We start from the raw sequence: 13,973 nt of genomic DNA, 5'->3' as shown, positions 1-13,973 counted from the left end.
TCTTCTTCTGAAATCAGTCTTGAAAGTAAAGACTTGAGTGGGGTTTGAACTCACCATCTCCCGATCATGTGGCAGCGTCCTAACACACTGAGCCACTGGGTCAAGACAATTCAGACTGCTTTTTTTGTTGGTTTTCTTCTTCTGAAATCGGTCTTGAAAGTAAAGATTTGAGTGGGGTTTGAACTCACCATCTCCCGATCATGCTGCAGCGTCCTAACACACTGATCCACTGGGTCCAGACAATTCACACTGCTTTTGTTTGTTTAGTTCTCCTGAAATTGGTCTTGAAAGTAAAGACTTGAGTGGGGGACTATAGCCCATGGTCTCGGAGTGATTTTCGTCTTTTTCTCAAATCCTTGTTTTTCAACATTTTTGACCATGGGCTGTAGCCCATCTCAGACGGCATACTATAGCATGCCGTTTTTCATCATTTTTGAGGATTTGAAAAAAAAAGACGAAAATCAGTCGAGACAATGGACTATAGCCCATGGTCTCGGAGTGATTTTCGTCTTTTTCTCAAATCCTCATTTACATCATTTTTGACCATGGGATGTAGCCCATCTTTGACGGCATACTATAGCATGCCTTTTTTCATCATTTTTGAGGATTTGAAAAAAAGACGAAAATCACTCGAGACAATGGACTATAGCCCATGGTCTCGGAGTGATTTTTGTCTTTTTCTCAAATCCTCATTTACATCATTTTTGACCATGGGCTGTAGCCCATCTCAGACGGCATACTATAGCATGCCGTTTTTCATCATTTTTGAGGATTTGAAAAAAAGACGGAAATCACTCGAGACAATGGACTATAGCCCATGGTCTCGGAGTGATTTTCGTCTTTTTTTCAGATCCTCGTTTTTCATTTTTGACCATGGGCTGTAGCCCATCTCAGACGGCATACTATAGCATGCCGTTTTTCATCATTTTTGAGGATTTGAAAAAAAGACGGAAATCACTCGAGACAATGGACTATAGCCCATGGTCTCGAAATGATTTTCGTCTTTTTCTCAAATCCTCATTTACATCATTTTTGACCATGGGCTGTAGCCCATCTCAGACGGCATACTATAGCATGCTGTTTTTCATCATTTTTGAGGATTTGAAAATAAGACGAAAATCACTCGAGACAATGGACTATAGCCCATGGTCTCGGAGTGATTTTCGTCATACGGCATACTATAGCATGCCGTATTTCATCATTTTTTAGGATTTGAAAAAAAGACGAAAATCACTCGAGACAATGGACTATAGCCCATGGTCTCGGAGTGATTTTCGTCTTTTTTCAAATCCTCGTTTTTCATTTTTGACCATGGGCTGTAGCCCATCTCAGACGGCATACTATAGCATGCCGTTTTTCATCATTTTTGAGGATTTGAAAAAAAGACGGAAATCACTCGAGACAATGGACTATAGCCCATGGTCTCGGAGTGATTTTCGTCTTTTTTTCAAATCCTCGTTTTTCATTTTTGACCATGGGCTGTAGCCCATCTCAGACGGCATACTATAGCATGCCGTTTTTCATCATTTTTGAGGATTTGAAAAAAAGACGGAAATCACCCGAGACAATGGACTATAGCCCATGGTCTCGGAGTGATTTTCGTCTTTTTTTCAAATCCTCGTTTTTCATTTTTGACCATGGGCTGTAGCCCATCTCAGACGGCATACTATAGCATGCCGTTTTTCATCATTTTTGAGGATTTGAAAAAAAGACGGAAATCACTCGAGACAATGGACTATATATAGCCCATGGTCTCGGAGTGATTTTTGTCTTTTTCTCAAATCCTCATTTACATCATTTTTGACCATGGGCTGTAGCCCATCTCAGACGGCATACTATAGCATGCCGTTTTTCATCATTTTTGAGGATTTGAAAAAAAGACGAAAATCACTCGAGACAATGGACCCATGGTGGCCCATGGTCTCGGAGTGATTTTCATCATACGGCATACTATAGCATGCCGTATTTCATCATTTTTTAGGATTTGAAAAAAAGACGAAAATCACTCGAGACAATGGACTATAGCCCATGGTCTCGGAGTGATTTTCTTCTTTTCTCAAATCCTTGTTTTTCATCATTTTTGACCATGGGCTGTAGCCCATCTCAGACGGCATACTATAGCATGCTATTTTTCATCATTTTTGAGGATTTGAAAAAAAGACGAAAATCACTCGAGACAATGGACTATATATAGCCCATGGTCTCGGAGTGATTTTTGTCTTTTTCTCAAATCCTCATTTACATCATTTTTGACCATGGTATGTAGCCCATCTCAGACGGCATACTATAGCATGCCGTTTTTCATCATTTTTGAGGATTTGAAAAAAAGACGAAAATCAATCGAGACAATGGACTATAGCCCATGGTCTCGGAGTGATTTCCGTCATACGGCATACTATAGCATGCCGTATTTCATCATTTTTTAGGATTTGAAAAAAAGACGAAAATCACTCGAGACAATGGACTATATAGCCCATGGTCTCGGAGTGATTTTCGTCTTTTTTCAAATCCTCGTTTTTCATTTTTGACCATGGGCTGTAGCCCATCTCAGACGGCATACTATAGCATGCCGTTTTTCATCATTTTTGAGGATTTGAAAAAAAGACGGAAATCACTCGAGACAGTGGACTATAGCCCATGGTCTCGGAGTGATTTTCGTCCTTTCTCAAATCCTTGTTTTTCATCATTTTTGACCATGGGCTGTAGCCCATCTCAGACGGCATACTATAGCATGCCGTTTTTCATCATTTTTTAGGATTTGAAAAAAAGACGGAAATCACTCGAGACAATGGACTATGGTCTCGGTCTCGGCATACTATAGCATGCCATTTTACATCATCAAGACTGGGGTGGGATTGCACCCTGGACCTTTATTTTTGGGTTTGAACTTGAGTGGGGTTTGAACTCACCATCTCCCGATCATGTGGCAGTGTCCTAACACAATGACCCACTGGGTCCAGACAATTCACACTGCTTTTTTGTTGGTTTTCTTCTTCTGAAATCGGTCTTGAAAGTAAAGACTTGAGTGGGGTTGGAACTCACCATCTCCCGATCATGTGGCAGCATCCTAACACACTGAGCCACTGGTTCCAGACAATTCACACTGCTTTTTTGTTGGTTTCTTCTTCTGAAATCGCTCTTGAAAGTAAAGACGAGTGGGGTTTGAACTCACCATCTCCCGATCATGTGGCAGCGTCCTAAAACATTGGGCCACTGGGTCCAGACAATTCACACTGCTTTTTGTTGGTTTTCTTCTTCTGAAATCGGTCTTGAAAGTACAGACTTGAGTGGGGTTTGAACTCACCATCTCCCGATCATGTGGCAGCGTCCTAACACACTGAGCCACTGGGTCCAGACAATTCACACTGCTTTTGTTTGTTTAGGTCTCCTGAAATTGGTATTGAAAGTAAAGACTTGAGTGGGGGACTATAGCCCATGGTCTCGGTGTGATTTTCGTCTTTTTTTCAAATCCTCGTTTTTCATTTTTGACCATGGGCTGTAGCCCATCTCAGACGGCATACTATAGCATGCCGTTTTTCATCATTTTTGAGGATTTGAAAAAAAGACGGAAATCACTCGAGACAATGGACTATAGCCCATGGTCTCGAAATGATTTTCGTCTTTTTCTCAAATCCTCATTTACATCATTTTTGACCATGGGCTGTAGCCCATCTCAGACGGCATACTATAGCATGCTGTTTTTCATCATTTTTGAGGATTTGAAAATAAGACGAAAATCACTCGAGACAATGGACTATAGCCCATGGTCTCGGAGTGATTTTCGTCATACGGCATACTATAGCATGCCGTATTTCATCATTTTTTAGGATTTGAAAAAAAGACGAAAATCACTCGAGACAATGGACTATAGCCCATGGTCTCGGAGTGATTTTCGTCTTTTTTCAAATCCTCGTTTTTCATTTTTGACCATGGGCTGTAGCCCATCTCAGACGGCATACTATAGCATGCCGTTTTTCATCATTTTTGAGGATTTGAAAAAAAGACGGAAATCACACGAGACAATGGACTATAGCCCATGGTCTCGGAGTGATTTTCGTATTTTTTTCAAATCCTCGTTTTTCATTTTTGACCATGGGCTGTAGCCCATCTCAGACGGCATACTATAGCATGCCGTTTTTCATCATTTTTGAGGATTTGAAAAAAAGACGGAAATCACCCGAGACAATGGACTATAGCCCATGGTCTCGGAGTGATTTTCGTCTTTTTTTCAAATCCTCGTTTTTCATTTTTGACCATGGGCTGTAGCCCATCTCAGACGGCATACTATAGCATGCCGTTTTTCATCATTTTTGAGGATTTGAAAAAAAGACGGAAATCACTCGAGACAATGGACTATATATAGCCCATGGTCTCGGAGTGATTTTTGTCTTTTTCTCAAATCCTCATTTACATCATTTTTGACCATGGGCTGTAGCCCATCTCATACGGCATACTATAGCATGCCGTTTTTCATCATTTTTGAGGATTTGAAAAAAAGACGAAAATCACTCGAGACAATGGACCCATGGTGGCCCATGGTCTCGGAGTGATTTTCATCATACGGCATACTATAGCATGCCGTATTTCATCATTTTTTAGGATTTGAAAAAAAGACGAAAATCACTCGAGACAATGGACTATAGCCCATGGTCTCGGAGTGATTTTCTTCTTTTCTCAAATCCTTGTTTTTCATCATTTTTGACCATGGGCTGTAGCCCATCTCAGACGGCATACTATAGCATGCTATTTTTCATCATTTTTGAGGATTTGAAAAAAAGACGAAAATCACTCGAGACAATGGACTATATATAGCCCATGGTCTCGGAGTGATTTTTGTCTTTTTCTCAAATCCTCATTTACATCATTTTTGACCATGGTATGTAGCCCATCTCAGACGGCATACTATAGCATGCCGTTTTTCATCATTTTTGAGGATTTGAAAAAAAGACGGAAATCACTCGAGACAATGGACTATATATAGCCCATGGTCTCGGAGTGATTTGTGTCTTTTTCTCAAATCCTCATTTACATCATTTTTGACCATGGGCTGTAGCCCATCTCAGACGGCATACTATAGCATGCCGTTTTTCATCATTTTTGAGGATTTGAAAAAAAGACGAAAATCACTCGAGACAATGGACCCATGGTGGCCCATGGTCTCGGAGTGATTTTCATCATACGGCATACTATAGCATGCCGTATTTCATCATTTTTTAGGATTTGAAAAAAAGACGAAAATCACTCGAGACAATGGACTATAGCCCATGGTCTCGGAGTGATTTTCTTCTTTTCTCAAATCCTTGTTTTTCATCATTTTGACCATGGGCTGTAGCCCATCTCAGACGGCATACTATAGCATGCTATTTTTCATCATTTTTGAGGATTTGAAAAAAAGACGAAAATCACTCGAGACAATGGACTATATATAGCCCATGGTCTCGGAGTGATTTTTGTCTTTTTCTCAAATCCTCATTTACATAATTTTTGACCATGGTATGTAGCCCATCTCAGACGGCATACTATAGCATGCCGTTTTTCATCATTTTTGAGGATTTGAAAAAAAGACGAAAATCAATCGAGACAATGGACTATAGCCCATGGTCTCGGAGTGATTTCCGTCATACAGCATACTATAGCATGCCGTATTTCATCATTTTTTAGGATTTGAAAAAAAGACGAAAATCACTCGAGACAATGGACTATATAGCCCATGGTCTCGGAGTGATTTTCGTCTTTTTTCAAATCCTCGTTTTTCATTTTTGACCATGGGCTGTAGCCCATCTCAGACGGCATACTATAGCATGCCGTTTTTCATCATTTTTGAGGATTTGAAAAAAAGACGGAAATCACTCGAGACAGTGGACTATAGCCCATGGTCTCGGAGTGATTTTCGTCTTTTCTCAAATCCTTGTTTTTCATCATTTTTGACCATGGGCTGTAGCCCATCTCAGACGGCATACTATAGCATGCCGTTTTTCATCATTTTTTAGGATTTGAAAAAAAGACGGAAATCACTCGAGACAATGGACTATGGTCTCGGTCTCGGCATACTATAGCATGCCATTTTACATCATCAAGACTGGGGTGGGATTGCACCCTGGACCTTTATTTTTGGGTTTGAACTTGAGTGGGGTTTGAACTCACCATCTCCCGATCATGTGGCAGTGTCCTAACACAATGACCCACTGGGTCCAGACAATTCACACTGCTTTTTTGTTGGTTTTCTTCTTCTGAAATCGTTCTTGAAAGTAAAGACTTGAGTGGGGTTGGAACTCACCATCTCCCGATCATGTGGCAGCATCCTAACACACTGAGCCACTGGTTCCAGACAATTCACACTGCTTTTTTGTTGGTTTCTTCTTCTGAAATCGCTCTTGAAAGTAAAGACGAGTGGGGTTTGAACTCACCATCTCCCGATCATGTGGCAGCGTCCTAAAACATTGGGCCACTGGGTCCAGACAATTCACACTGCTTTTTGTTGGTTTTCTTCTTCTGAAATCGGTCTTGAAAGTACAGACTTGAGTGGGGTTTGAACTCACCATCTCCCGATCATGTGGCAGCGTCCTAACACACTGAGCCACTGGGTCCAGACAATTCACACTGCTTTTGTTTGTTTAGGTCTCCTAAAATTGGTCTTGAAAGTAAAGACTTGAGTGGGGGACTATAGCCCATGGTCTCGGTGTGATTTTCGTCTTTTTTTCAAATCCTCGTTTTTCATTTTTGACCATGGGCTGTAGCCCATCTCAGACGGCATACTATAGCATGCCGTTTTTCATCATTTTTGAGGATTTGAAAAAAAGACGGAAATCACGCGAGACAATGGACTATATTCCATGGTCTCGGAGTGATTTTCGTCTTTTTCTCAAATCCTCATTTACATCATTTTTGACCATGGGATGTAGCCCATCTCAGACGGCATACTATAGCATGCTATTTTACATCATTTTTGAGGATTTGAAAAAAAGACGAAAATCACTCGAGACAATGGACTATATATAGCCCATGGTCTCGGAGTGATTTTTGTCTTTTTCTCAAATCCTCATTTACATCATTTTTGACCATGGGCTGTAGCCCATCTCAGACGGCATACTATAGCATGCCGTTTTTCATCATTTTTGAGGATTTGAAAAAAAGACGGAAATCACTCGAGACAATGGACTATAGCCCATGGTCTCGGAGTGATTTTCGTCTTTTTTTCAGATCCTCGTTTTTCATTTTTGACCATGGGCTGTAGCCCATCTCAGACGGCATACTATAGCATGCCGTTTTTCATCATTTTTGAGGATTTGAAAAAAAGACGGAAATCACTCGAGACAATGGACTATAGCCCATGGTCTCGAAATGATTTTCGTCTTTTTCTCAAATCCTCATTTACATCATTTTTGACCATGGGCTGTAGCCCATCTCAGACGGCATACTATAGCATGCTGTTTTTCATCATTTTTGAGGATTTGAAAATAAGATGAAAATCACTCGAGACAATAGCCCATGGTCTCGGAGTGATTTTCGTCTTTTTTTCAAATCCTCGTTTTTCATCATGGGCTGTAGCCCATCTCAGACGGCATACTATAGCATGCCATTTTTCATCATCAAGACTGGGGTGGGATTGCACCCTGGACCTTTATTTTTTGGTTTGAACTTGAGTGGGGTTTGAACTCACCATCTCCCGATCATGTTGCAGTGTCCTAACACAATGACCCACTGGGTCCAGACCATTCACACTGCTTTTTTGTTGGTTTTCTTCTTCTGAAATCGGTCTTGAAAGTAAAGACTTGAGTGGGGTTTGAACTCACCATCTCCCGATCATGTGGCAGCGTCGTAACACACTGAGCCACTGGGTCCAGACAATTCACACTGCTTTTTTTGTTTAGTTCTCCTGAAATTGGTCTTGAAAGTAAAGACGAGTGGGGGACTATAGCCCATGGTCTCGGCGTGATTTTCGACTTTTTTTCAAATCCTCGTTTTTCATTTTTGACCATGGGCTGTAGCCCATCTCAGACGGCATACTATAGCATGCCGTTTTTCATCATTTTTGAGGATTTGAAAAAAAGACGGAAATCACTCGAGACAATGGACTATAGCCCATGGTCTCGGAGTGATTTTCTTCTTTTCTCAAATCCTTGTTTTTCATCATTTTTGACCATGGGCTGTAGCCCATCTCAGACGGCATACTATAGCATGCTGTTTTTCATCATTTTTGAGGATTTGAAAAAAAGACGAAAATCACTCGAGACAATGGACTATATATAGCCCATGGTCTCGGAGTGATTTTTGTCTTTTTCTCAAATCCTCATTTACATCATTTTTGACCATGGGCTGTAGCCCATCTCAGACGGCATACTTTAGCATGGTCTCGGAGTGATTTTCGTCTTTTTTTCAGATCCTCGTTTTTCATTTTTGACCATGGGCTGTAGCCCATCTCAGACGGCATACTATAGCATGCCGTTTTTCATCATTTTTGAGGATTTGAAAAAAAGACGGAAATCACTCGAGACAATGGACTATAGCCCATGGTCTCGAAATGATTTTCGTCTTTTTCTCAAATCCTCATTTACATCATTTTTGACCATGGGCTGTAGCCCATCTCAGACGGCATACTATAGCATGCTGTTTTTCATCATTTTTGAGGATTTGAAAATAAGACGAAAATCACTCGAGACAATGGACTATAGCCCATGGTCTCGGAGTGATTTTCGTCTTTTTTTCAAATCCTTGTTTTTCATCATGGGCTGTAGCCTATCTCAGACGGCATACTATAGCATGCCATTTTTCATCATCAAGACTGGGGTGGGATTGCACCCTGGACCTTTATTTTTTGGTTTGAACTTGAGTGGGGTTTGAACTCACCATCTCCCGATCAGCGTCCGAGCAGCGTCCTAACACACTGAGCCACTGGGTCCAGACAATTCACACTGCTTTTTTTGTTTAGTTCTCCTGAAATTGGTCTTGAAAGTAAAGACGAGTGGGGGACTATAGCCCATGGTCTCGGCGTGATTTTCGACTTTTTTTCAAATCCTCGTTTTTCATTTTTGACCATGGGCTGTAGCCCATCTCAGACGGCATACTATAGCATGCCGTTTTTCATCATTTTTGAGGATTTAAAAAAAAGACGGAAATCACTCGAGACAATGGACTATAGCCCATGGTCTCGGAGTGATTTTCTTCTTTTCTCAAATCCTTGTTTTTCATCATTTTTGACCATGGGCTGTAGCCCATCTCAGACGGCATACTATAGCATGCTGTTTTTCATCATTTTTGAGGATTTGAAAAAAAGACGAAAATCACTCGAGACAATGGACTATATATAGCCCATGGTCTCGGAGTGATTTTTGTCTTTTTCTCAAATCCTCATTTACATCATTTTTGACCATGGGCTGTAGCCCATCTCAGACGGCATACTATAGCATGCTGTTTTTCATCATTTTTGAGGATTTGAAAAAAAGACGGAAATCACTCGAGACAATGGACTATAGCCCATGGTCTCGGTGTGATTTTCGTCTTTTTCTCAAATCCTCATTTACATCATTTTTGACCATGGGATGTAGCCCATCTCAGACGGCATACTAAAGCATGCCGTTTTTCGTCATTTTTGAGGATTTGAAAAAAAGATGGAAATCACTCGAGACAATGGACTATAGCCCATGGTCTCGGAGTGATTTTCTTCTTTTCTCAAATCCTTGTTTTTCATAATGTTTGACCATGGGCTGTAGCCCATCTCAGACGGCATACTATAGCATGCCGTTTTTTATCATTTTTGAGGATTTGAAAAAAAGACGGAAATCACTCGAGACAATGGACTATAGCCCATGGTCTCGGAGTGATTTTCTTCTTTTCTCAAATCCTTGTTTTTCATCATTTTTGACCATGGGCTGTAGCCCATCTCAGACGGCATACTATAGCATGCTGTTTTTCATCATTTTTGAGGATTTGAAAAAAAGACGAAAATCACTCGAGACAATGGACTATATATAGCCCATGGTCTCGGAGTGATTTTTGTCTTTTTCTCAAATCCTCATTTACATCATTTTTGACCATGGGCTGTAGCCCATCTCAGACGGCATACTATAGCATGCCGTTTTTCATCATTTTTGAGGATTTGAAAAAAAACGAAAATCACGCGAGACAATGGACTATAGCCCATGGTCTCGGAGTGATTTTCGACTTTTTCTCAAATCCTCATTTACATCATTTTTGACCATGGGATGTAGCCCATCTCAGACGGCATACTATAGCATGCTGTTTTTCATCATTTTTGAGGATTTGAAAATAAGACGAAAATCACTCGAGACAATGGACTATAGCCCATGGTCTCGGAGTGATTTTCGTCTTTTTTTCAAATCCTTGTTTTTCATCATGGGCTGTAGCCCATCTCAGACGGCATACTATAGCATGCCATTTTTCATCATCAAGACTGGGGTGGGATTGCACCCTGGACCTTTATTTTTTGGTTTGAACTTGAGTGGGGTTTGAACTCACCATCTCCTGATCATGTTGCAGTGTCCTAACACAATGACCCACTGGGTCCAGACCATTCACACTGCTTTTTTGTTGGTTTTCTTCTTCTGAAATCGGTCTTGAAAGTAAAGACTTGAGTGGGGTTTTAACTCACCATCTCCCGATCATGTGGCAGCGTCCTAACACACTGAGCCACTGGGTCCAGACAATTCACACTGCTTATTTTGTTTAGTTCTGCTGAAATTGGTCTTGAAAGTAAAGATGATTTTCGACTTTTTTTCAAATCCTCGTTTTTCATTTTTGACCATGGGCTGTAGCCCATCTCAGACGGCATACTATAGCATGCTGTTTTTCATCATTTTTGAGGATTTGAAAAAAAAGACGGAAATCACTCGAGACAATGGACTATAGCCCATGGTCTCGGTGTGATTTTCGTCTTTTTTTCAAATCCTCGTTTTTCATTTTTGACCATGGGCTGTAGCCCATCTCAGACGGCATACTATAGCATGCCGTTTTTCATCATTTTTGAGGATTTGAAAAAAAGACGGAAATCACGCGAGACAATGGACTATAGCCCATGGTCTCGGAGTGATTTTCGTCTTTTTCTCAAATACTCATTTACATCATTTTTGACCATGGGATGTAGCCCATCTCAGACGGCATACTAAAGCATGCCGTTTTTCGTCATTTTTGAGGATTTGAAAAAAAGATGGAAATCACTCGAGACAATGGACTATAGCCCATGGTCTCGGAGTGATTTTCTTCTTTTCTCAAATCCTTGTTTTTCATAATTTTTGACCATGGGCTGTAGCCCATCTCAGACGGCATACTATAGCATGCTGTTTTTTATCATTTTTGAGGATTTGAAAAAAAGACGGAAATCACTCGAGACAATGGACTATAGCCCATGGTCTCGGAGTGATTTTCTTCTTTTCTCAAATCCTTGTTTTTCATCATTTTTGACCATGGGCTGTAGCCCATCTCAGACGGCATACTATAGCATGCTGTTTTTCATCATTTTTGAGGATTTGAAAAAAAGACGAAAATCACTCGAGACAATGGACTATATATAGCCCATGGTCTCGGAGTGATTTTTGTCTTTTTCTCAAATCCTCATTTACATCATTTTTGACCATGGGCTGTAGCCCATCTCAGACGGCATACTATAGCATGCTGTTTTTCATCATTTTTGAGGATTTGAAAAAAAGACGGAAATCACTCGAGACAATGGACTATAGCCCATGGTCTCGGTGTGATTTTCGTCTTTTTCTCAAATCCTCATTTACATCATTTTTGACCATGGGATGTAGCCCATCTCAGACGGCATACTAAAGCATGCCGTTTTTCGTCATTTTTGAGGATTTGAAAAAAAGATGGAAATCACTCGAGACAATGGACTATAGCCCATGGTCTCGGAGTGATTTTCTTCTTTTCTCAAATCCTTGTTTTTCATAATTTTTGACCATGGGCTGTAGCCCATCTCAGACGGCATACTATAGCATGCCGTTTTTTATCATTTTTGAGGATTTGAAAAAAAGACGGAAATCACTCGAGACAATGGACTATAGCCCATGGTCTCGGAGTGATTTTCTTCTTTTCTCAAATCCTTGTTTTTCATCATTTTTGACCATGGGCTGTAGCCCATCTCAGACGGCATACTATAGCATGCTGTTTTTCATCATTTTTGAGGATTTGAAAAAAAGACGAAAATCACTCGAGACAATGGACTATATATAGCCCATGGTCTCGGAGTGATTTTTGTCTTTTTCTCAAATCCTCATTTACATCATTTTTGACCATGGGCTGTAGCCCATCTCAGACGGCATACTATAGCATGCTGTTTTTCATCATTTTTGAGGATTTAAAAAAAAGACGGAAATCACTCGAGACAATGGACTATAGCCCATGGTCTCGCTGTGATTTTCGTCTTTTTTTCAAATCCTCGTTTTTCATTTTTGACCATGGGCTGTAGCCCATCTCAGACGGCATACTATAGCATGCCGTTTTTCATCATTTTTGAGGATTTGAAAAAAAGACGGAAATCACGCGAGACAATGGAATATAGCCCATGGTCTCGGAGTGATTTTCGTCTTTTTCTCAAATCCTCATTTACATCATTTTTGACCATGGGATGTAGCCCATCTCAGACGGCATACTAAAGCATGCCGTTTTTCGTCATTTTTGAGGATTTGAAAAAAAGACGAAAATCACTCGAGACAATGGACTATATATAGCCCATGGTCTCGGAGTGATTTTTGTCTTTTTCTCAAATCCTCATTTACATCATTTTTGACCATGGGCTGTAGCCCATCTCAGACGGCATACTATAGCATGCTGTTTTTCATCATTTTTGAGGATTTGAAAAAAAGACGGAAATCACTCGAGACAATGGACTATAGCCCATGGTCTCGGTGTGATTTTCGTCTTTTTTTCAAATCCTTGTTTTTCATAATTTTTGACCATGGGCTGTAGCCCATCTCAGACGGCATACTATAGCATGCCGTTTTTTATAATTTTTGAGGATTTGAAAAAAAGACGGAAATCACTCGAGACAATGGACTATAGCCCATGGTCTCGGAGTGATTTTCGTCTTTTTCTCAAATCCTCATTTACATCATTTTTGACCATGGGATGTAGCCCATCTCAGACGGCATACTAAAGCATGCCGTTTTTCGTCATTTTTGAGTATTTGAAAAAAAGATGGAAATCACTCGAGACAATGGACTATAGCCCATGGTCTCGGAGTGATTTTCTTCTTTTCTCAAATCCTTGTTTTTCATAATTTTTGACCATGGGCTGTAGCCCATCTCAGACGGCATACTATAGCATGCTATTTTACATCATTTTTGAGGATTTGAAAAAAAGACGAAAATCACTCGAGACAATGGACTATATATAGCCCATGGTCTCGGAGTGATTTTTGTCTTTTTCTCAAATCCTCATTTACATCATTTTTGACCATGGGCTGTAGCCCATCTCAGACGGCATACTATAGCATGCCGTTTTTCATCATTTTTGAGGATTTGAAAAAAAGACGGAAATCACTCGAGACAATGGACTATAGCCCATGGTCTCGGAGTGATTTTCGTCTTTTTTTCAGATCCTCGTTTTTCATTTTTGACCATGGGCTGTAGCCCATCTCAGACGGCATACTATAGCATGCTGTTTTTCATCATTTTTGAGGATTTGAAAAAAAGACGGAAATCACGCGAGACAATGGACTATAGCCCATGGTCTCGGAGTGATTTTCGTCTTTTTCTCAAATACTCATTTACATCATTTTTGACCATGGGATGTAGCCCATCTCAGACGGCATACTAAAGCATGCCGTTTTTCGTCATTTTTGAGGATTTGAAAAAAAGATGGAAATCACTCGAGACAATGGACTATAGCCCATGGTCTCGGAGTGATTTTCTTCTTTTCTCAAATCCTTGTTTTTCATAATTTTTGACCATGGGCTGTAGCCCATCTCAGACGGCATACTATAGCATGCCGTTTTTTATCATTTTTGAGGATTT

Source organism: Electrona antarctica, assembly GCF_951216825.1.
Source record: "Electrona antarctica genome assembly, chromosome: 15".
Classification (NCBI taxonomy): domain Eukaryota; kingdom Metazoa; phylum Chordata; class Actinopteri; order Myctophiformes; family Myctophidae; genus Electrona; species Electrona antarctica.
This window is presented reverse-complemented; position numbering follows the sequence as displayed.